The sequence below is a fragment of the Calidris pugnax genome, unplaced genomic scaffold, assembly GCF_001431845.1.
Source record: "Calidris pugnax isolate Ruff unplaced genomic scaffold, ASM143184v1 scaffold56, whole genome shotgun sequence".
Classification (NCBI taxonomy): Eukaryota; Metazoa; Chordata; class Aves; order Charadriiformes; family Scolopacidae; genus Calidris; species Calidris pugnax.
Genome location: NW_015090839.1, coordinates 14,532,526 through 14,557,917, shown reverse-complemented (window position 1 = coordinate 14,557,917; position 25,392 = coordinate 14,532,526).

The window sequence follows — 25,392 nt, the reverse complement described above, 5'->3', positions numbered from 1 at the left end:
ATTAGTACTTCCACTATAAAGTTTGTTCATCTGTTCTCATACACCTACTAAAAGTGACTGAACTTTAGAAAGAGCCAACGCTTTAGAATGTAAGCTAGTAAAATTGGCAGGCCTCTTCCAAAGTTATTCCAGCCATAAAGCTTTCCTTTAGTGAGATCTTAAAGATGTCTGATGGAACAATTCAGCACAAGACAGCATTCCTAACCAAAGCACAGTGCTAGAAGAGCATACATACTTGGTACAGCTTCAGCTGCCTGCCTTGTTATGCCTTGGCAGAAGCACGTGGGCTCTTCAGAGCACACCTCATGCTGATAACAGGAACATCTAGTGTGAATAGCATTACTTTGGATATTTGTGTCACTGCCTCAACAGAAGCAAAATTAGCACCCTATCCAACTGAGTACAGAGGATCTGTGTAGTCATTTACCCAAACAGCTGAGTTCTGTGTGATGGAAATTTCTATAGAAAAAAAAGGAAAGATTCAGAACTCTAATACCGAATTCGGTGGTGATCAAGTCCTTTAGACCCAGAGTAGAATCTGGTAGTCATACATGTTATTTTTCATTCTGTGAAAGTTCAACACCTTAAGCCCAAATAATTTTTTGCATCATTTATATATGATGTGGTATTGGTTATCATGTAATTATATGGCTGAGCTCTTCTTCACTTTTTTTAAAATATATATTTGGGTTGAGGTTAGAGCAAAACTGTAAATTAAAATAATTTTGCGTGATTGGTATGACTTGGGTTTAGAATTTGATGCAGCGTATATGTTAAGCTTGTACTGATGGGAAATAGAAATCTTAGAATCATCTGAAACCATTGTAGAATCATGGGAGATCAGAAGAAAGACTGAGGAACAGTTGAATTGGTTGAGATTGAATGAAGCTTTACTCACCCCTTGGACTAAACATTTTACCCTGTTTTTTCATCTGTACCTACTTCTGAAGTGGCTGATTTCCTGGTATTTCTGGGACACCAGAAGATGAAAACATCAGAAACCTGTTCTCTTTACAGCATGAGCTGCTTTTCATTTCCTTATGAGAGTGTAACCTGGAAAGAGCAGCTCATTGCCTAAAGCAATATTTTGAATCAAAGAAATTCATGCAGAGAGAAGAGCTGTTTCTCATGATAAATGCAGCCACTAAGAACACAAATCTTTGCTGACAGCATATGAAATCACAGTTAAATGTGATGGAACAGAGTCACTTCCCTGATGGTAAAGTGGGGGTGGATGCACTCTGCAGATACTTTGCTGTACCTACTTGACACACTTTTACTGATGGAGGACCCAATATCCCAGTGCAGATAACTCCTGGCACTATCTCTTCTCCACTAGTGTTTTCCTTAATTTATCTTTTCAGTTTGTATTGCTTGGATATATCAATTTCTAATTATGCAAAGTAGAAGTTCAGTTGAATAGCTAAAGGTAAAAAGTTTCTTCATCTCTGTATTTTTGTGAGTGATCTGCTAAATGTACAGATTAGATTTTTGGGATGATCACTTTTATTCCAATCAAATCTGAAGTATGGTTCCTGTTTTGTTTCTTCTAATCTGTGTGTCCAAGTCTCATTGGTGACCACAAAATTACCACAAGCATGTATCCTGTTCAAATTGCAGGGGAAACAGTTGTGATCTCAGATGTTTCATGTGGTAACTCTTGGCAAATGGGAACATTTAATGGTAACCATAGTATATTTATTTCAAGTCACTTCCCTAAAAGTATAATGTGCTCTGTACAGATAAGTTTTGAAGTGAAATCCCAGCTACAAGCTCGTTTAGTATATAATTTAAATGTATTTTCAGTAAAGACTATATTTGCCTTGTAGAGCAGAGAAAATGTCAGTCTTCCCATGTCACAATCTTACTTTTTGCTTGTGTTATGTAAATTATTAGGGAGGCTTTGGCTAATGTTGCAAAACCTAATAGATGAGCAAAAGATATTTTCCATGTTTAAACAGTGTATAGGAGTCAAATTCCTCAGAGAAATCCAGATCCTCCCTGAATTAATGCTTAGTTTTAAAAAAACATCTGGCATAAAATTTAGCTCATGTAATTGTTTAAGGTTTTTTGGGTTGTGAGATAGAATATTATTTTGAATATGCCCAGTTACTAACTTGTAAAATGAAAAGTTATTCTTATCCTAATGAGTTCAATTGGCCTGTCCTGTTTTTTCTGGTCTTTGAGAAGTTTGGGCAATTACTCTCCACTTTTGCCTTCCTTGAAACACAGCAGTAATACAAAGCTTATGGATTCAAGTTTACTACCAAATATTTTGATATTTTCCCTTACTAAATACTGAATCTAAGATCTTTAAAAGCAAGGAATGGACTACAGCTGCCAATACAGAAAAACAGAAGTACTATTACCTCTGCTCATTACATGTCGTATCACCTCCCTAAAGCTTTATCTTAACCCAGAGTGATGATGCCCTCTGGGTGTTCCCATCCTGCACCATCAGGGAGGAGAGGACATCCACCTGCACTGTTAATTTGGTATTCTGAAGGAACAAAAGACAGGAACACTTTCATTCTTCAACACTTAATGAAAATCATCTTGTCAAGCCAGCATTATTGAAATATTCTAAAATTTAAATTAACTACCGGGATAGCATTAGCAGGAATGTGAGCAAGACCAGTAGGATTTTGGCAGTAGGCAGTTGGATACATTCAAATTCATCATATGTACACAACTCTATGATCTGCATATTTCATCATAAGAGAAAACTGCTTGTAATTCCTCTCATGTATAACAATTTATTAACTGTTTTACTAAAAAGCATAATGCTAAGAACTACCAAAGAATTGTTATAGATACACATATATCTGACAGGTGGAACAGATTGAGTGCCAATTATCTGAATGCAGAGTACCTATAAAATACATTTTGTTGATATTCATCCAAGTCATTTTATGGCAGCACTGGAAATAGACTTGGTGGTTTTCATTCACTCTGATAAAAAGAAGCTGTTAAGACGTTAAGATGTTCAGAACACTTAGAATAAAATCTAGACCAACTACATTTTCATGTCAGAATTTCCCCTGACTTCAGTGAGATTAAAATCTCCCCCAACATCTAAACATAATCTACAGAAAACATCCTGACATCTGCTCCAAAATAAAACTAGCTAACAACTGCAGCCCCAACCATGGGCAGAACGAGGCACAAAGAATATTGTGTCTACTCCAAATAAACCTGGAGGGGCAGTCTATAAACACAGAATTACTCTTCCTAGATGAGCTTTCAGGCAATGTATTGAGGTTAAGACTCATTTTCAAAAACTAACCACCAGATCTTTATTTGTTCCCACTGATAAGCATATTCACTGATACTTCTAAATAAAATGTAGTCCTGCTTGTAGATTCTTGTCCTGATACGCTCTGCTGGGATATTGGCTTATATTTATTTTGAGGAAGGAGTCTTGGTGCTGGATCACCCAAACCATTTCCCTTCTCACCAAGGTGTTCAATGGAGGTCTTTCATCTATTTCTTAGCGTATCCCCCGTTATTATTAGAATATGTCTCAAATCATTGTCACTATTTCATGAGGACCACAAGGAGTGGAGTGAAATGTTACTGATGCAGATGCTGCTGATCTTTGGAGGTGCAAAGCACCTGCTGTGAAAAGCTGAACTTTACTTTCCATTGACTTATCTAGAGGAAGGGGGAATACACACATCCTGGGACTGAGACCTAACTTCTCTTTAACCTTTCACTTTTCTCATAACAGCCTTTCAGGAGACGATGAAAACAAGCTGAGAGACAGAGTCTAATAATCACATAAAATTATATGGAATTTCCTCTTGGACAACCACAAGGTTATACTATCCAGTGACCTAGCTGTATTTATGGAATACAGGAAACCTTTACCACCTTTCCTTTAGGCTTTGAAAATAAACAGTCTTACATAAAAATACACAACTGCCACACTATGTCTCCACACCATTTTAAGGCATCTTACCTAGGAATCTCAGCAGCCAAACATGTTAGAGATGAGGAAGGGAGCCTTCAGTTTCCCTTACTGTACCTCCTCAGGCACTGTCACCTACAGAGCACAGAAGGGCTCTGTATGAATAAAGTGTTGTTTGAGTGCTGAATTGTGAGACTTTGGGCAGTGTGCAGTAGTTGATTGATCATCTCACAGATTTGTTTAGAAGAGATTTACAAATCACCCACAACTTTTCAGTAACAAGCTCTTGCATTTCTTGAAACAGAAATGAAAAGTATCTGAGCTAATTCTGATACAGGTCAGAAATTGCCAGACAAGACATGTGAAGTATCCAATTTCTGTGACAAACAGGATTCTATAAGTCTTACTTTTCTGTGGGTGAAATCTTCCAAAGTAGCCACTTACTCCAATTAAGTCCTATTCAGATTATCCAGGAGACAGGAGGCTAAGACAGAACATCAGGACTACTTTGCTAACACCTGCGGATGGGAACTAAAATATGCCTAACTTCATGTGTGTGCAATCAAAACAGTCTGAATTTTAAATATCAAATACAATTAGTGGATTGCTAGAAAGTAAAGTATTATTCCAAAATCATTTGATTATTTTATACATGAAAATTGCAAACACGGACAATATAAAAATGGCAACTATTAAAGCACATCTACAAGTTAAATCATGAAAGGAAATAATTTGAAAAAATCCACTCTTCAAATAAGCATGATCTAAAGATGGAACTACAGTTCCATTTCTACCATCATTTCTTCCTTGGCATCTTCTGAGACTGCCAGTTACCATTAAATTTAACAGATGCTTCCAGAAATAATACTACTAATAAGAATGTCTGGGTCAATTACCCTGCAGTTTCATAGGCTGCTAAACAACTAAAATGACAATAATGCTAAATATTTTGCCCCCAAGTGGACTTCTGCCTACAATGTTCAGGAAGCAGTGCATTTACAGACCCTGCAAAGTTTCCAATGCCTGCTGTCACGCAGGTCCTCACAACGCCTGGGATGCAACATCTCCTCAAGCAACAGTAAAACTGCAGCAATGAACTTTTTTTCTTAATGTTTAAAGAACACAATGTCCTCATGGCTCAGGGACACAAATGAAAACCACAGCCTAAATTCAGGCTGTGCTTTTAGCGCCACCCTGACCAGTATGTGGTTCTTTCAGAACCCTTAACTCACAGAAGGCCACATAATCCTGGGTAGGATTTAGCTTCCAAGAGGCAGTAGTTGGTTTTAATACTGAGAGTGATTTTAGAAAGCAAGAATTTCTGACATTCATTGAAAACTATGCTGACTTTTCCAAAAACAAACACCATCACTTGGTATTCTTAAGCCAAAATAGTAAACCTGAAACTTCATGACAGACCTGAGGATGATGGATAGTGTGCCTTCAACCACCACGGCAATGGAGAAGCCACATCTACATTACCTACTCCTTCCCATAACAAGGAGGGAAGGTGGCAGCAGCAGGATTGCTTTACTGGTTTTCCTAGGAGGATTCTCTCTTTACCATTACACTGTTGGCTGCCACCAGCTGACCCACAGAATCATGAAGTTTAGATGCAGATCTGAAAGAGAACCTGCCCAGAGTTTGAATAGGGATAGCTTCACTGTTTCACTCTGCCCCTTCCTATATAGCTACATGCTTTTCTCTGTAGGTGTAACTTGCTGGTTTTTACTAAGTATTTTAACTGAGGAAGTACACAGGAAAACATATCCCATATCCCAAACAGTTTACAGCAAACTTTTACACAAGATGCAACAAGCCCACATAAGAAGCATAAAAGAAAGGAGCAACATGGTGTGTAGGAATATACTCAGATGTAAAGCATCTCTTTACTGCTCACAATGGTCCTTGCCTTCAAGTTCCTAGGTAGTCATGGTTCAGTAGCATTTTACCCAGTAACACTGCTGTCTCTGTTCCCCATGCCCTTTTCCTAGGATTTTGTGCAAAACAAACTTCATAATACTATTCATACTTTGACCATAGATTAACCAAACATCGCTTGACAGAATCACTAAAAAAAGTTGAATTATCATTTTATACTTCAGCACTTTAAAGACATTCCAAAATACTGTTTATGGTCAGTATGTTAAAGACAATAACATTATATTGAAAGAGCCACAGTCTCATTATAGCATTGGTATATGCATGTATACAGTGTAAAATATAACTGGGACAGAATCTGATATCTTGGAAAGCAGCTATGATAAGGAAGCCTAGAGAAGCGAAATGAATAATGAATCTAAATGCCAGGTGTGCTACAGTGAACAAGCATGTTCTGACTATTCTACACAGCTCACATACTCTGTATTTTGTCATGTCTTGATATTTCTACACTCGCAGTCTCTAAATCCTGGAGCTAAATGTTGGCCCGTAAAAGAAGTTTTTTGTTTTCTGTCTGTACAAATGAATGAAATACACTGAAACCATATGGCTAATCTATTCAGTATGTTTTTGAAATGTGTTCTGGTTTTTCTTCCCTCAGTCATGGTTAGAGAGGTGTCCTTTCAGCCTAATCTCTCTCCTCCAACCAGATGTACAAACATGCCTCTTAGAAAGCAAAACCACTGGAATGGAATAAGGTTAAAAACACACATCAGTTTTCAGTATCTCATCATTTTCCCTTCAGTGACATACATTTGTGGATGTATTAGGGCATACAGCCTGTGCATTTATTAAACTCCAATCCTCCCACTTTACTGGGATTCGCTTTTAACCAAAGTTGCCAGAATAAATCGCTTCCTCAATTGTTTATAATTTATTCAAGTTTCTTTGCAGTTCCCACAATATTTTAAGAACTTGTGATCATTCTTGAGCACATGTACGATACATTCACAGCAATATACGTGAAAAAACAGGTAGGCAGACCTGTTTCTTCCCCCAATTTTTTCAAGTGAAGAGACAACTCAGTACCTTACTTTTGAGCTCCACAATGTTCAGTAACACAATTTTTTCTACTCTGTTTTTATTTTCTTCACTTATTTTCTTCAGCAAAATCCAAGTGAAATGGAAGACTAAAATTGTCACTACTCACAGTTAATATTTAAAATGTTAGTCCAGTAAACCTAGCATGTAGAAAGCCATGCTTACTGCTGATATGATAGCTGCATTAAAGTCAGAAGAGTTATGCCCATTGATTCTTTACAGCTCATAGTATTTGCAATGCTTTTATACATCATAATTATTTATACCAGTGGAAGCCATTGAGAACTTGACTCTCTGCAATGCTAGAAGTGACTTACTGGTCATCTGGGCATTTTTAAATGGAATGTAGATATCTCACCCTCCAGGAAGTAAAAAATTTCTCCTCTTTTTCATCTGTGTAACCCCAGCAGAGTCATTTCTGCTGGATGAAATAGTTTGCAAGAACGCAACTGACATAGAAAGAAGTCCCAGGTTCCCAGCACACCAACATAAACTTGGCAAGGCTTTGAAATGGAGAACAAAGCTTGACCCAACAAAACACTAAGTACATAAAGTCAATTTAGTCATCTATTAGACTTACACTTTCAAAATACCTCCTTAGCTAGAGTTTCCAACTGCTTCCTCACAACTACCCAAGATAATGGGTTAAGTTCAGGCTCAGAAAAATGCAAGCAATATGTAATAGGGTTAACATAACTCTTGCTATTTTATATCCATGCAAAATTTTTATCATTTCAATACTTTGGACTGTGATGTAAAAGGCAGAGGCTCCACATTCCCCTAATAAACAACCACCATTGACCCTTTACAATCTAAAAATTCACCTAAGGCAACATTCAAGTGAAAACTCAAGTCCTTCTGAGAACCAGTCAGCATCTTTGTCACTGACTAAAACTGTCACTGGAATGGATTCAAAATAAAATTTGACTTGAAAAAGATAAATTCTTTGATGAAGGCATAGAATTATTTGATGGAATTGGCTATCCAATAGCTATATGCTTTTAAAATCTTTTGCAACTTAACTGAGTCTGTCAATAATGTGAAATTTATTGAACTTCACTGCAGGTTGGACATGGGTACCAAACTAGCAAAACTCATCACAACAGTAGTCCAAACACGATGAAATATGCTCATCATGGTTTGGCCCAGCCCAGCCAATAACAGGATAACACATGCTGTCCTCCACCTCTCCAAGAGGAGAAAGAAGAGAGATAAAGAAAGTTATGAGCTTATGTCACAGGTGTAGTGATTGACTTCACTGATAAGAGAGAAGTAGTGAAATATTTATCAAAGTAAAACAGGGATTTAACAAAGTTAGTAGTAAATGCAACAGTTTTAAAAGATTCAATGGCAAAGTACTCGATTATCTATTATATAGAGGACACAGTCAGACAAGCTGTCAGGGAGATCCTCCCGTTGAGTCACGAGGTTCAGAAAGGACCCCCTTGCTTTCTAAACTCCTTCTCAGAGAGGAGTCTAGGTGCGGCTGGATCCAATCCTAGTCCCAGACTTGGTCAATGGTTCATGTCTAAAGGATTATATAGGCACAATCAATCCTTGACATTACTTAGCTAAGATTTCAAGGTTTAGCATGCTGTTTGTCGCTTAGCAAAGATCTGTTGCGGCAAGGAATCTCTCAACCTCAAGGAGTAGAGCCTTAAGTGAGCATCCCCACCCAAGGGGAGATCCTGGCGTGCAGCCTGCTGCCATGCAGGAGAGCTAAAAGGGCTCTTGGGCTGTCCACTATTTATAGAGTAAAATAATTGACCTACAGTCATATTCTCATGAGAACAAAATACCAGGCACTTTTCAGGCTGTGTTGCCAGCCATCCCCCAAAGTCCAGGTGCAACTCATCACAACTCCCACTGATCGTTACGGCATAAGCAGGAGCCAGGGTGGAGGGGAAAGGGGGAAAAGGGGGGAGAGCACACAGCCACAGCTTAGAAAAAACTAAACTACTTTAAGGAAATATTAATAATAAAATAAAAAAGGAAACAATGAAAAAGACATAATAGATATGAATATATACAAAACTGTATCTATCAAAGTAAAACAGGGATTTAACAAAGTTAGTAGTAAATGCAACAGTTTTAAAAGATTCAATGGCAAAGTACTCGATTATCTATTATATAGAGGACACAGTCAGACAAGCTGTCAGGGAGATCCTCCCGTTGAGTCACGAGGTTCAGAAAGGACCCCCTTGCTTTCTAAACTCCTTCTCAGAGAGGAGTCTAGGTGCGGCTGGATCCAATCCTAGTCCCAGACTTGGTCAATGGTTCATGTCTAAAGGATTATATAGGCACAATCAATCCTTGACATTACTTAGCTAAGATTTCAAGGTTTAGCATGCTGTTTGTCGCTTAGCAAAGATCTGTTGCGGCAAGGAATCTCTCAACCTCAAGGAGTAGAGCCTTAAGTGAGCATCCCCACCCAAGGGGAGATCCTGGCGTGCAGCCTGCTGCCATGCAGGAGAGCTAAAAGGGCTCTTGGGCTGTCCACTATTTATAGAGTAAAATAATTGACCTACAGTCATATTCTCATGAGAACAAAATACCAGGCACTTTTCAGGCTGTGTTGCCAGCCATCCCCCAAAGTCCAGGTGCAACTCATCACAACTCCCACTGATCGTTACGGCATAAGCAGGAGCCAGGGTGGAGGGGAAAGGGGGAAAAGGGGGGAGAGCACACAGCCACAGCTTAGAAAAAACTAAACTACTTTAAGGAAATATTAATAATAAAATAAAAAAGGAAACAATGAAAAAGACATAATAGATATGAATATATACAAAACTGTATCAAGATGTCACTGGCAGGCACTGGGAAAGTTCCAGACCGGACTCAGTGACGAATGAGAACTGGATTCCAAAACTCACCGATGGGGATCAAATGTAGACGAACTGACAAGGTCCTCCTCAGACATCAGTCGCGCTGCCATGCAGGAGAGCTAAAAGGGCTCTTGGGCTGTCCACTATTTATAGAGTAAAATAATTGACCTACAGTCATATTCTCATGAGAACAAAATACCAGGCACTTTTCAGGCTGTGTTGCCAGCCATCCCCCAAAGTCCAGGTGCAACTCATCACAACTCCCACTGATCGTTACGGCATAAGCAGGAGCCAGGGTGGAGGGGAAAGGGGGAAAAGGGGGGAGAGCACACAGCCACAGCTTAGAAAAAACTAAACTACTTTAAGGAAATATTAATAATAAAATAAAAAAGGAAACAATGAAAAAGACATAATAGATATGAATATATACAAAACTGTATCAAGATGTCACTGGCAGGCACTGGGAAAGTTCCAGACCGGACTCAGTGACGAATGAGAACTGGATTCCAAAACTCACCGATGGGGATCAAATGTAGACGAACTGACAAGGTCCTCCTCAGACATCAGTCGCTGAAGAAAGAGATCCATTGAAGAAAGAGATCCATTGAAGAAAGAGAGTCGCTGAAGAAAGAGAGCCACTGAAGGTGAGTCCTTGAAAAAAGGGGCCAACCTGACCCCTTTGACCCCTCAGCTCTTTTGCTGGGCACGGCAGATGGGCTGGAACGCCCTATTGGTCAGTTCGGGTCACCTGACCTGCCCAAGCCTCACAGGTGCAACCCCTCCACGAGGCAAACAACCGTCAGCTTGCCCCGGTTGCCACGGCAACAAGGAAGCGCGAGGGCCTCTCTCCCTGAAGAGAGAGTTGCCTCTGTCCCACCCCACACCAGGGCCGTGCTGCCGCGCTCGGTTTTCCAGATAACCCGAAGTTTGATGACAGCCAAATCTACTTGTACACTTTTCCGAAATAAACAGAACACACGAGGTGCCTTCCTTTGCCAGCTCTAGCGATCTCACTTTGAAAACGATTCCTGCAGATCGCAGAACATGAGCAAAAAATCTGGCAGTTTAGATCTGGATTTGATTTTCTATCGACCTGAAGGACCATAAAGATGTCTTTCTAATAATAAGGAGGATGTGACCTAAAAATAGCTTTTCAAGTCTTAAACTTGTGTATGAAAATATAATTTAATTTACTGCTTAACAACTTTTGTTCATTGCAGAGTGAAGATAGAAAATTTGGCTCAAAGTAACTGGACATAATCATCTTCCTTTTTAAAAGATAAAAATATGAAGCAAGGGAAAGAATGAACTTAAAGTACTCGATCTCTCTCTGTCTTCCATGAGCTGTGCTGCGAATTCTGGCAATCTGCTTTTAGTTACTGTTTTTTTATGTGATGCAGAGTGCCATATTTTAATATATTGTTCAAGCCATATGACTTGAAATGGCAATGAATAATACTGCTTTCTGGATTCTTTATTTTGATGAATGCTTGAAGTTGCCTGTATATCCATAGCCAGTATATACAGTCTTACATAGTGCTTGGAATAAAAGTATAGATAGTGTAAGTAACAATTCTGGATCCTCTTCCCAGAGTGCAAATGGGAGGCCTCTGTCCTAGCCTGGAGTATTTTAATAATGAGAAATAAATTAATTCTCTAGAACTCATCACAATAAGCCATCCAAAAAAAGGTATAAGTTTTCATTCTGGTTTCTGAAATGAAGAATTCCTTTCAATTGTAAAAGGAACAAGCAAAAAATTAAATAGGATATATTTAAATGCCCACTTAGGAATAGCTTGTATACCTGGTAGATTCTCATTACAATGGTGATTTTAAGTATGCAAAGGAGGTCAAATCCAAGGACCTCAGTTTGCAGGCTTTTTCTTTGAATCAGTACTTTGTGGGAACTGGCCAAGCACCGTGAACTCGTGCCTTGAAAAACTAGGAAATCTACCTACAGAACATATGACCCCAGAACCTGTAGATCCTGTGAAATAAATGGGTTCAAGTTTATTGCAATGCTGATAAAGGACTGTTCACAGGAGATATCAGCTCTGTCCTGTACACTCAGCCTGATTTCAGTGAGACTATCTCCTGAGACAAAACAGGTGCCACAGGATTCTCTTCTTAGTGACTTATGCACTTCATATAATTTATAACTTTTATATAGTTTCTATAATTTCTAACACTTTTAATATCATAAATTAATTATTTTCATTAGCTGTATCAGGAATTTCACAGAAGCAGTACAGACATGCATAGATTAAATTTTATAAAACAAAATTTATATAAAAGAAAGAAGCAGTTACCTCAGCAGTTCAAAATAAGTCTATGCAGTCCTGAAACCTCACTTGTCTGATGTGAAAGTCCAAAATATAAACGAGAAAACACAAAATGTGTTATCACTAACATGATATATGAAAAAATCCAAAGTTAGCGGATATGTACCCATGGTGCAACTGATGGGACCACTTATTGCCTGGAAACAGGTACATCTTTTCAGCAAGACTGCATTTCCAAGCATGTAAATTGGACTCCATCTTAGCTGGTACTTCAAAGTATCTGGAAGCACTGCACATTTATTCTCTGTTATAGAGAAATAAGAGAGAGATCATCCTCTTTGATTCATTCTTTATACTCTAGCAGGACAGTGTACAGGTAAAATCCCTCATTATTGGGAAAAAAAAATATTGAATATAATCCAATTTTTCATATATATTGTAAATTATTTTGCATCTTTTTTCTGTGTTTTTGATACTTTCTGTATTTACCTTACTAGGATTTGTAAGATAAGATGATGCAATTTTTTTAAGAGAAACTGGCACAGCTGGAAAAGCATACAAAGTAAACCTTTTTGCTATGTTAGCTAGTCTAACAGAAGCTATGACTTCTCCCTACAGATCTGGATTAACTTGTATCAATAGACCCTCATGGTTACAGCAACAGTTCGATTACTAGTTTTAAAACACAGGCACAGGATTTATTTAAAGAAATTAACATGTAATTAAACAAATAAATGTATTTCCTTAATTCATCATGGAACATACCTTATAAGGTTTGCCTGGTGATTAGGCAATCCTTTTTGAAAAGTATCAACATTTTTTGCACACAGAAGAAATTTTCTGGGAAGAAATTAATATAAATGGCTAGGAGGACTCTACAATAAAAGCATAGTGCACATTCTGCTGATCTAAACATTACAATTGATGCAAATCAGCTGTACGTGAATGAGCAGACCAGAAAAACACTGACAAATTCAGGGGAAACTTCTTGTCTCTCCCTGATGTTGGTAAAGATGCCGAACTAAGAGAGGCCACCCTAACATATCTCAGGCATTTATCTTTGACCATTGGGACACAAAACCTTTTCCAAAATGTAACCATAAAATGGCATAAGAAAAACACTAACTCTAATATTTCCTCTTGGGTATAAGTGCGATTCCAGACTTTACATGCTATACAGACCCCTCAAAGTACTCAGCAGATCAGGCATGAGCAGCACTAATGCGTTCAAAGTGACATGATTTGTCTGTGACTGTAGCATCACTGACACTCACCTCATAGCCCCAGCAAAAGGCAGAAGGCAATCCACCTGTTCCCAGTCCTCTACCTATTGAATGAGGAATCCCAGCTCAGGCATTAATGAAACCAAGTGAAATATTTGTACAAAACGTTCTTGCACAGGAAATGGGCAGGTCTGGGTCACTGTTGAAATCAGTGACTCATCTGGATTTCTAATTTGCTATGAAATATTCTTGGATAATATCGCACAGTCAGAAAAGAGATGATAGATGGGAGCATGTGTACTTTTCTGTAAATATGAATCAGGAAACCAGGACATAGTTGAGGAATTTGTTGGCCAGTAACTCCAAATTGAAAGAGAAGGAAAGACAGAGGTCATGCTTTTATCCTTTCTAAAAAAAAAAATAATAAAAAAATTCATCTAGAATTTGGAAGAGCAATTCTGTGATTATTGTCGTACAGCAGTTGCATTATCCTCACACATTCCCAAGAATATCAGATTCCATTTGTGTTCTACATCTTTCACAGAAGGACAGAGGACTTGGTGAAATCTCAGCCTTCTTTCTTCGGTTCAGTTTTCATTGTGTGGGTTTATGTTGGCTGAGAGAGAGAGTCTGAACAATTTAGCACCGCAGAAGGTTTCCACTCTTTGTTTGGTAGTGTCACTACATATGAAATAAGGGACTCAGTTCGCCTACCAGTGTTTGTCATACTACTTGGCAGAATCCATATGCCCAAGCCGCATGTCGGCATGGAGCTGTGGGAGAAACAGGTGCCTGCGGATGGCAGGTGGGCAGGCAAAGCACTAGGAAGGGCTCAATGTGAGGACAGGCTGAGAGAGTTGGGGTTGTTCAGCCTGGAGAAGAGAAGGCTCCAGGAAGACCTTATGGCAGCCTTCTAGTACCTGAAGGGGGCCTACAGGAGAGATGGGCAGGGACTCTTTATCAGGGAGTGTAGCGATAGGATGAGGGGTAACAGTTGTAAACTGAAAGAGGGGAAATTTAGGTTATATATTAGGAAGAAATTCTTTGCTTTGAGGGTGCTGAGGCACTGGAACAGATTGCCCAGAGAAGCTGTGGATGCCCCATTCCTGGAGGTGTTCACGGCCAGGCTGGATGGGGCTTTGAGCAACCTGGTCTGGTGGGAGGTGTCCCTGCCCATGGCAGGGAGTCGGAACTCAATGATCTTTAAGGTCCCTTCTAACCCGAACCATTCTATAACTAGTCACACTCTGCAAAGGGGCTGAAGTCCCTGACCCATGTAACTAGTGTGTATGCCAGCGTGGCCAGGACTTATGGGGTTCTGCAGCAGATGTAGCCACTGAAAAAGCTCTACTGGTAGAAATGTAAATATTGGGGGAATTCATGCTCCTACAGTTTTAAGCAGCAGCTGCATGTAGTTTTGTGATTAAAAGAGGTACCTTCCTGCTACAGTTACACTCATACATATCCTTGTGAGTCCAGTTCCTGCTGGTTAAATTTTGGGCCTTTTGGCCTTGGAATAATTTATTATAATCCTTCTGGAACCACTGTATTATAGATTTTAAGTAAATTCAATTAAACTAAAGCCCCTTTATTCCTCACAAGAAATAGCTGAGTTCTTGAATAACTGACTGAAGCAGACACTGAAAATAATAATTCTCCCAGTCAGTGGGATCATGTGTATGTTCTGTTTCACACAATCTATTTTGGCTTCCAAATAAAGACAAACTTTACGTGGTAAGAAATTCCTTAATTAGGTCAGTGATAGAGAAAGCACCCCCAGTGCATTCCTGTAAGCAGCAATGTGTGAATTTTCTATTCAACACCGCAACAGTGGTCTATTTATTTGGCTTATGTGCATAATTAGTAGTAAAATTACAGGTTTTTTTATTTAACATACAGTAGTTATTCTTTATGGGTCTGGATTCTGAACAAAAATATTTCCTTTAGATTTTATTTGAGTAATGCTTTCTTCAGGTGAGCTCTGGCAAATGCCATAAAAAGTTATAAATCTGGAAACCTAGGAAGTATAGAAAGGGGAAGGAAATTACCTCAGTTTGGCATGAGGTACAATGTTACTTTCTTTAAATAAAATGTATCCTCTGTCCTTAGGAACCCCTTACAGGCTAATTTAGTGTTTCATTGTACTCTGTCACTTACCCTTGGCTTGTCAGACACACACAAGGCAGCTGATGTTACCTTATCTGGAGTTACAAAGAGCTTATGTTTACATACACTATTTTTCTCTTCTCTCCTAACACATGGTTGACTGGCACCTTTCTGATTTATTCATAAATGCTCTTTTACTTACGAAAGCAAAATAGCATATAATGGCATATGCATTGGTAACAAGACTGTTGGTAAATATAGAGCATTTCATACACTTGTAACAAAACCTGCAGTTTAACTGTCTGTATTACCAAGTTAGCTACATTTTTTCCCTTCAACTATTCTCCTCTAAGCAAGCAGAAAATCCAGTTCTAAAAAAAAAACTGCTTGTGAGCTGACACCTGGTAGGAAAAGTATGTTTGATGCAGGTGATACCCTTAAAATTGCATTTTAGTATGTGATAGGAGCCATATAGGTAACAAGTGTAAAAGGTAATAGCAGTGTTAATGCCAGTTACTATGACTCTACATAAGACAGAACCTGCCACTACAGTTTGGAGACCCCTAGTTTGAGATAATATTTAACTCTTCTAAGAGGAATTCACACAGAATCACACAGAGCACATGTAAAATCAGCTAAAAGCTACTTAACTGATAGATTTCATATTGTACTTATCCTCCAGTGCAGGTATTTCTAAGAAGGTTTTGAATGGGGACAGATTGTTGCCAAATACTGTTGAATATCTTTCATAAATTATCTGAACAAAAGACAAAATGATATATAGTGAAGTTAAAGAAAGGTACAAAGACCAGAGAATTTGTATGTGCAGAAGGCAACAGGCCGCTTACATGGTGTAATCTACATGGTTTTCTCAACCTATTTTGTGGGAACCGCATGTTTGAAAACACAGCCAAATGGAAACATGCAGCAAGAGTAAAGAAGGAGTAGTCTCACAGGACAGGGACTGTGACTTGGAACATAATGCTGAAATGGTCATGATAGATAGTTAAATGACCATGGACTTCCACTTGTGTTTTTCACATTTTAGAATTTATGGTGGAAGAAGAAAAGCACTTTCAAAAGACTAAGTATGATGTAAGACCTCAATATCATATCTTTTAGTAAAAGACTTAAGAAGTTACATCCTTAAATTATGCAAGGGAAGATTAAAGCCAATTCTGGTGTTTATATGCCAACAGGAAGCAGAGAATTAAAGCACATTTTAAATAAACACAGAGGCAGAAACTATCCAAAACCAGAAAGATAAAAAATACATTCAAATGAGCAACAAAGCAACAATTTCAATTTCTGTGTGCTTAGTTTTGATAGACTCTTACATTTGTATCCTTTCAGGAGGCCAATAACTACCCTTTGTTGTTTAGACCAAAGACAGGGTGATGTTGTCCCACATCATCTCAGACAAAACTAGAGGGACTGCTTATCTATCCATTTTTCATTAAACCGTCACAGTTTACAACATACAGACAGCACTGGGAGCACAGTCCAGTACTTAGCTATGTGTTCTCAGAAGTTTGAGATGAGGTCCTTCACTAGCCATGCAGAGTTTGAATTCATTTCTGTGACCTGCTTTTATGTAAAGACAGCAGCTTCACCTACTTTAGGGACTAGAGACGGTTTCAAATGCTGAGTGTAATCCCTTTATTTACTGTGCTTTTATTAAAAAGTCTCTTTCTTAAATCTCTGGCTTATTTCCTGTGAAATCTCAAATAGAGTCCATCACACATTTCCATGAGACCACATTTAATGCCATTCCTCTGCCTAGATTGAAAAGGGGCATGAACTTAACATATTTAGACATTCAGAGAGGGCCCTCACCTACAGAATATTCTAGGGATACAGCTGTTTAGCAGCTCTCAATTCACAGTTGTCATGTTTTTGCATAAATAATGAAATATTTAGTGATAGAAGAATGACTCTAAAGGTTGTTAACTAGGACTATCCCCCTAGCTTTTCGAAGGAGGTAATTGGGCTGGTGCCCCGTGCTTAGGCACCTCAGAGCTCATGCGCCATGAAAGGCCCTGAACAACTAACCTGAGACGAAGTCATTTTAAAACATCTTTTTTATGGACCTCTCCTTTACTGGCAATATGTCAATTTGATATTAAGTAGATTGGATCTATTACTCTATAAGACGATCCACAAGTTACCTTTAAATTAGGAATGAAACAAATTAACAGTTCCCATTCTTTTAATTACAGTTGCACTCTCCAGTAATACTTCTCAAGCTTAACTTTCCTAAGAAGAAAAAGTCACCTTTCTCTGAACTCCTCACTTGTCTATGCGGGCAATTAATCAGTCAAAAACACTCAAGTATAAAGCTGATCTGACAAACTCCGTTGACAACATGTGTGCTGTAATTTCGCTGAATCCATAGTGCAGGACAGAGTGCTGGCTAAGCCCAAAGGTTTATCAAAACACAGTGATAAATCCCAGATGTGATCTCAGCTTTTTATGCTTTCTATTTCATTAATGTCTCCAAAACTGCTTGTGGGATTTTTGTTGGGTGTTTTCTTTCTTCCCCCCCTTTCCACGAATCCAAAATAAATTGGTCTGGTTTCTGGTACCTGGCACAGTGGCACTCTACCTCTCAACAACTGTAAGCCTGTCTGAAAAACAGAACAACATCTTTGAGATGGGGTGTTTATATGGGCAACATTCAGCCACTGCAGTGAATGTGGTCCCAGCTTCAAAGAGACTCCAGAGCACTGTTCACCTGATGAAAGCATTAACTGTTTTTGGTTGACTTGATTTACATGGAAGCAGCCAGTTCATTAGCTGAGCTGAACCCAAAGAAGTAAATGTAATGCACATGCAGATGTTTTCCTAGCTACTTGATGTCAATGTTGCTGCAGCTTTCCTCAGGGTAAGAGTACAAAGGCAGCAGTGATAAGGCTTTGCAGAATCCCCAGCAGTTAAAGGAGAGCAAGCTGTTGAAACGATTTACATCACGGCTACTTAGGTCAAAGAAGTTAAATTAATGTAAGCAAATCTTAGTGGTTAATATATAGGATTGCTCTGTGCACTGCATACAGGACTGCACTATACCCTTATTTGATTTGGTTGAGATGGAGTTAATTTTCCCCATAGCAGGCCTCGAAGTGCTGTGCTTTGTATTGGTAGCTAGAAAGGTGTTGATAACACACCAGTGTCTTGGCTACTGCTGAGCAGTGCTCACACAGTATCAAGGCTTTCCCTCCAACATTCCCCCCTCACCAGTAGGCTGGGGGTTGGTCAAGATCTTGGGAAGGGACATAGCCAGGACAGCTGACCCCAACCGACCAAAGCGATATTCCATACCATATGATGTCTGCTCAGCAATAAAAACTAAGAAAGGAGAAGGAGGGGGCGGGATTGCATTTGTTATCAGAATGTTTGTCTTCTGGAGCAACTGCTATGTGTACAGAAGCACTACTTCCTCAGAAGTGGCTGGGCATCACCTGCTGATGGGAAGTAGAGAATAAATCTTTTGGTTTCCTTTGCTTCTGCAAGTGGCCTTTGCTTTTGCTTTGTTAAACTGCCTTTATCTTGACCCATGAGATTTTTTCCATCTTATTTACTCCCCATCTTGTCCTGCTGAGAAGGGGAGAAGAGCAGCTTGGTGGGCACCTGGCATTCAGCCAAGGTCAACCCGCCACACCATATTTCGCAGAAGTAATAATTTAATATGACCAAGGGGTAAATGAAGGGCTTGGTAGTCGCATACTGCTCCCTAAGAAATATACACTTTTTAAAAAGTCCTTTAGATTTCTAAGCCACAAGTAAAGTTATACCTAATTATTTGTATAAATAAGGCATCTTCTCTAAGAGCAGTCTTTCAAACATTCAACTCAGATAAGCTAGATTTCTCTGGTCATTAGAAAAAAGTTATTCCTGCTCAGTTGCCTCTCAGACACCCTTCTTTCCTTGAGTAAGAAGGTTTAAAATAATAGTCTAATGAATACTCAAGAAGTTATTCATAGTATGCCGAAAAAAAATAATTCAGCCACAAAATGAAAATGGGTAAACTTTAATGAATATAACTAGACTCCATTCCTAACTAATATGGAAAATGTTTCATACTCATCACTTCCTAAAAGTGAAAGATACTTTCTGCTGTCTTTCACTCACAGTCCTAATTAAAATTGCACCTCAACATCCTTTCTCAGGTAGAAATCTTAATAGAAGCTCCATATGATGGTTGCTTTTCTTGGCTTGCTATCAAATCCTCACCACAGTCATAACAGCTAAAGATTAATCAACCTGCTTTTCCTCAGTTCATTAATTTAGCTACTTTGCTCATATAATCTATGTATATGGAATCTAAGGGTCTTTTATTCCTGTTGCAAAAGATCATATAATTTGATCTTTAGTTAAGCATACATTAAGAGTATGACATCTTCACTCATCTATAACAGAATGCCTCACTCATCACTTTACCTTTGCTTCTTATATTCTTATATCTTTTTTGAGATTTTTCTGCTTTTCTAATACTTGTCTCATACATTTTGACACTGGAAATACCCACCTTTGCTCTCCTTTTTGTCATCTTTTTATATACCTTTGCCTCTTCCTGTCTCCTGGATTAGTATTACGTTTATTTTAAATTTGTAAACCAATTTTTCCCACCATTGTCCTTTTATTGATTTAGAAGACAATGTAGTGAACAAGAAACAAAGTGAAAAATGCAGTGTAAATGGTGTTTGTAGATGTGTACATTTAAGTATAAAAATATTTAGTTATAACCATGCACTAAATGCAATGGCTTTTGCTTCTGTTTGGAGATCCTTACACTCTTGTTTACTTATGAAATTGGGCAGGGAATAAGAATTTCACTTGCAAAATTAATCACTTGTAGAATAATTTCTATCTATGAATATTCAGCACTAATAAAAAAAAAATCAGCATGGGTAAATGGTTAAAGAAGGAGATGGCAAGCTTGAGAAAACAAAGAACAGAGCATGCCTATGATTTGTGGTAAGCACCGTATACCCAAAGGCCTTGTTTTCCCACTTTAGAGACAAGCAATTTTTAAAAAGTCAATGTCAGTTATTCATTTCAAGTGGCAAGAGAATATGGTGCCCAGGTGAAAAACACTTTCGACACTAAATTTCAATTCCCAAATTGGCTATTCAACTGTAGCCTTATAACTACTTTTCAGTTTTTACATTCTCTGCATTTAGTCAGCAGTCTGATGGTCATAATAGGCTACTGTGCAGTCCTGTGTGAGAAACCATATGCTTTTCCCTGAGAAATGCTCTTCCGATCCTGGATGCTCAACATAATTTCATTTCTCAAATTTGAAGAAAGAAAATGTCATTTTCCAGTGTTCATACATAGTAACTGTGCTATGCCTCTTAACACAGTGAAGACTCTTTCATTTCTGGAAGACATTTTATTCAGAGTCTAACCTACGTAGATATGTTCCTTGATTTGAAAAGAAAAATAAATTAATATGTAGTAAGATAGTTAATCTTGACACTAGTTACTTATGTCAGGCAGTAGTAACAAATAGTCGTGTCTTTACATTCCAGCTTGAATTTGTATGTACGTGATTTGCTGACCTGTTTCAGTGTCTCATAGAATCTTCACAAGTTGTTTTTGTACTTGAGATCCTTAAGGCAAAGCCAAAAATAACTTCTTCATACAGTTTATAGTGATTATTACACCAGTAGTAAGTGCAATAGCAGATAGCCTCAAGCACCTGTCATAGCATCTAAGCTGATCAAAAGGCAAGGAGGGAACTATAGAAGCAGTAGTAGCGCTGTCACAGTGCAGATTCCTCTGAAAATTTGAAGTTTCTTTTCCTACTTTTTCCAGCTTTATTGGTAAAGTTCCTTTTACTAGCAATTATAAAAAGGCTCTTACTGACAAGAAAACGTGGACTGAATGTGGTGTTTCTATAATTTTGGAGAGGGCCCCCTGACCGTGCTATAAGTCAAATACCAGACGGATCAGAACTACCCTATGTGCATGGCAGACATCCCCTGCCTGTGTGCACGGGATCCCTCTATTGCATGTACCTTTGCTGCAGAGTCTCTCTGAACCATCTCCTGTGACACTGCAGAAGCCATCAGTTAGCATTGTACATTCTTTGGCAAGGCCAATATTGGTCTTTGTGGATGGTCACTGTGCAAACCAGCCTTCTTTTTTTCAGCATCTGACATAAGAGATCTGCAAACAGGGAATCTCTGGCATTTCTCTAGCATAGAGGAGATCGGGCATTTCTTCAAGAGGAGATAAAAAGACTTTCTCTGATGTAAAGAGAGTCTGGGGTAAATGCAGAGAACAACAATTGGTACAATTCTGTCTAAATGTGAAGAATATTGCCTATTATTCTAAACTATAATCTATTTGCAAAGTTACTTAAGCCTCGTCCATGTTGCTCCCTCATATGTCATCTAATGTCTATTTAAATAATCATGCAAGTTGACCAAAAATCCAGATCTCATTCTTTTTTTTTGTTTGTTTTCCTGTACTGAATATCACTGTTTAACTTTTTTTTTAATATTTGCCCACACTTCATGACAGACTTGCACAACAGCTTTCCAAATTAAGAACTTTGAATGAAGTCAGTTTTTACAAATGTTATTTTGTTGGCTAATCCAACAGCTGGCAGTGAAGTGTTTTGTTAAAGACTTTCTAAATACATACTGCTTTATTCATCTTTTTTTAAAAAGTTAAGGAAAAGAGAGAGTTAAAAACATTTTGTTGCCAGAAATAAAGGAATAATTTAAGACTCCATTATCAATTAAAAATAATGCTTTTTCCTCCTCAAAGAGTCTGGCCTCTTGAAGGAGGCATATTGAAGAAGCTGTGTATTAATTAGGCTGATCCTGAAAATCCTGATTCTCCTTTCCTTCTTACCCACTTTACTGTGAGGTAACAGTACCGCTGGCCTCTCCAGACTTACACTGTTCTGCCTTGGAAGAATACTAGGGCTGAGAAAACAGGGCACTCGAGGAAAGGTGAGGTGGCTTTTAAAGTTAAAAAGAAGAAAGGGAAAATCTGAGTGTCTAATGTAAGGGAAAAGCACATTTGAACACGATCAGCAAGGAAGAAACGGGAGGAGTGCCAGACTATCCTTCCGCCCACCCCTTAGCCAACTACCTAGACTTCTTCAGCTCTCACCCTTGCTGCCTGACTGTCCAATTGCCTTTTGAATACACGACAGTTCTGGTTGTCTTGCTCTTGGATAATTTTCAGCCACAGAAGAGCTCAAGCATGTGTGGGAATTCTATGATTACAGAGTTTGTCAGAGAACCTACCTGCCACAAAGTCCAGCTCCAAAAAGTAAGTTCTTCTCTGACTAATCTCTCTTTCCCATATAGCTGTGGAGGAAAAATATGAAAAATTTGAACCAAATGTATACTATATGATCAAATATTTAAAATGTTGTCTGAAAGATTTATTTTCAAAAAAATCAAGATTGAAAAGTATTTTTTATGGGAAACAAATTCCATATTCTGTCCAGAAAATCACTGGCAAATGGCAATAAACTTCAAAAGAACAACTGTGCTAAAATTGAAAACCCAGACCTCTGTTCTAATTCTGCTTCCTTGTATAGTCCCATTTATCTTAGCTGTTTACAGGACTAGAGCTAGCAATCATTCATTTTGCTTCAAAACAAGAAAAATCTTTGCATTAGTTAGAAACCTCCATACCTATCTTACTGATGGATGTATTTCTCATCTCTCTCTAGCAGCTCTGAGGTTGGCATGCTGGTGAGAGATTATAAATTTTCATATTTAAATGAACAAAGAATTCTTTTCTTATTTGAACGATGCCAAAAATTTCTTGCCTGTTAAATGCAACAGAAAATGAATATACAACTTAGAGTATGTAGTCACTCTTACCCTTGCCTCTTACTTCATTTTCTCCTTCCACCCTCACCCTTCTTATGATGTTTCTCATTCAATTCTTATCACATTACTCTAAAGCTTTTCATGTCTTTAGTCTTTCACCCTTACCTTTTATTCCTCCTTGAATTTGTACTGGGACCTTGGTTAAAACATATAAGCAGTTTATGATTGCCTCTTCTTTTTTGTTTTTTCTTTTTTTTGTTTAAATTTTCAACATCGTGTTACACCTTTAGAAGCACTGCTCTCAAAGAAGTTATTCATAAAGCATGCTATGTTTAGGTTTGCAGTCACAGTGCTGGCTGCCTCTCTGTCTCAAAAATGGTGTGAAGAAGTGGGTCTTAATAAAACTCCTGACGGAAGATTGTAAAGTCTTTGATGGAAGGGCTGTCTCTTACCATGTGTTTGTATGACTCCTAATGGAATCGTTTTCAAAGTCAGGTTAGAACCTTTTTGCTGTTTACATAGTTCTTAAAACCAATAATACCATAAAACCCAACATAATTCTTTCAAGAGGCATCCTTTTCTTTTGCTTAGTGGATGAACTGTGTATCAAGATTATTTGTGTATTTCATTTACCTGGTCCCTGCATAGAAGTTCAGCTTCATGTCCTAGACCATCCAACAGGAAATCCAAAACACTGAATTTATGGGCACTGCTATCATCATTTTCAAAAATTCTTTGCATACTTAAAGTAAATATAAGATGCTATAGTAATAATGTAAAGAACAGATATGATTTCTAGCTGCAAAATTTAGAACCAGGTTCCTAGCCATATTTAAATCTGTAAAGGTTGGTCAGACTTGGGATTTAGTTTAACCATTATATATGCATTACATATTTTGCCACTGCACCTATGTATAGTAACTCTCTATATTTAAATACACAGGTTTCAAAAGGTGGTGTCAGTGGGATAAAGAAATCCTGAAGGTATGAAGGCCATTCTACAACACGGGGTGTAGGCAGACCTGAGTTTGTTCAGCCTGCACTGAGCCCAGGACACGAGACAGCGGATCACAGTGACAAGACGCCTGCTCCTAGAGGACAAGAGCCACCACAAGCCAGGCCTTTGAGCCAAGCTGGCCCTGAACTGCAACCTTTTTAATAACCCTGCCTGAGAGCTCGGGCACATTAGCCTGGGCCCAACAGCAGACTAACTCAGGCAAACGATGTCTGGACTACTGCAAAGGTGTGGTTTTAGCATCCTGGATTTCTGGTAACTTGAGCCCATTGAAGCAGTGTCTGTCCCAAGGTAGCCGTGCCCTGCCTGTGGCTTGGTAGCAGAGTTGGGATTAGAATCTAACAGTCCTGGCTTAGTCATATCCATAGGTTATTCCTAAAAATTTCCCTCAACAGGTTCCCATAATCAATAAAACAAACCATGCTCCCTATCTTCTTAATTCTCAACAACGTGTGCCAACATTACCACTGCAACATGAAAGACATTCTTAAGCAAACAAAATGACTTGAACTCTAAACTATGCTTTCAGCTTGTAGGAGCTACTGTTGTAACCCATGGGCTGGGCATTCAATTTTCACAGCTTGCAGCAGACACTTAATCAAAGCCATCGTCTCTTACTCACAGAGCATAACAGCAGGCCCAGGGTAAAAATAAGGTTACACTTCACTGATCAGAATTTCAGAAATAAAATCCAAATTTAGGTGCATAGGAAAACACAATTTTGAATGTTATGTTGCATTTCTTGATATCACATTCTTGTCCTAGAGATAGTCTCTGAACTAACGGCAGCCATAATATATATCATCCACAGCGAGCCACCTCTCTGCAGCTCTCCATCACCGTTTCACTACACTGGTAAAACAATACAAAGCAATCAAACATTTTTCAAATCTGTTTCATCTCTTTTCCTATAGTTTTCTCAAATTTCCTGATTTACCATTGTCATCTGTCTTAATTCATCAGTTCTTTCCTGGCTGAATAAGCAGAAATGTGATTTTACCTTTAAAAGCATTACTCTTTTATAACTGCCTTTAAGGTTAAAAAAAAAAAATATTGCTCTAATTTGTGCCCCAAAGCTGCAATTGTATTTTGTTTCCTCCATCTGTTAGCAGCCTGTCGCACTTCCATTCTAATTATCTGTAGCAGACTTTCAGAAAAATCTTCCAGAGACCCTCAGACACAGAGGAATTTTTAAAGCAATGTGATAAAAGGCTTGTCTCCATGAACACGAAGGGGCAGAGACACAC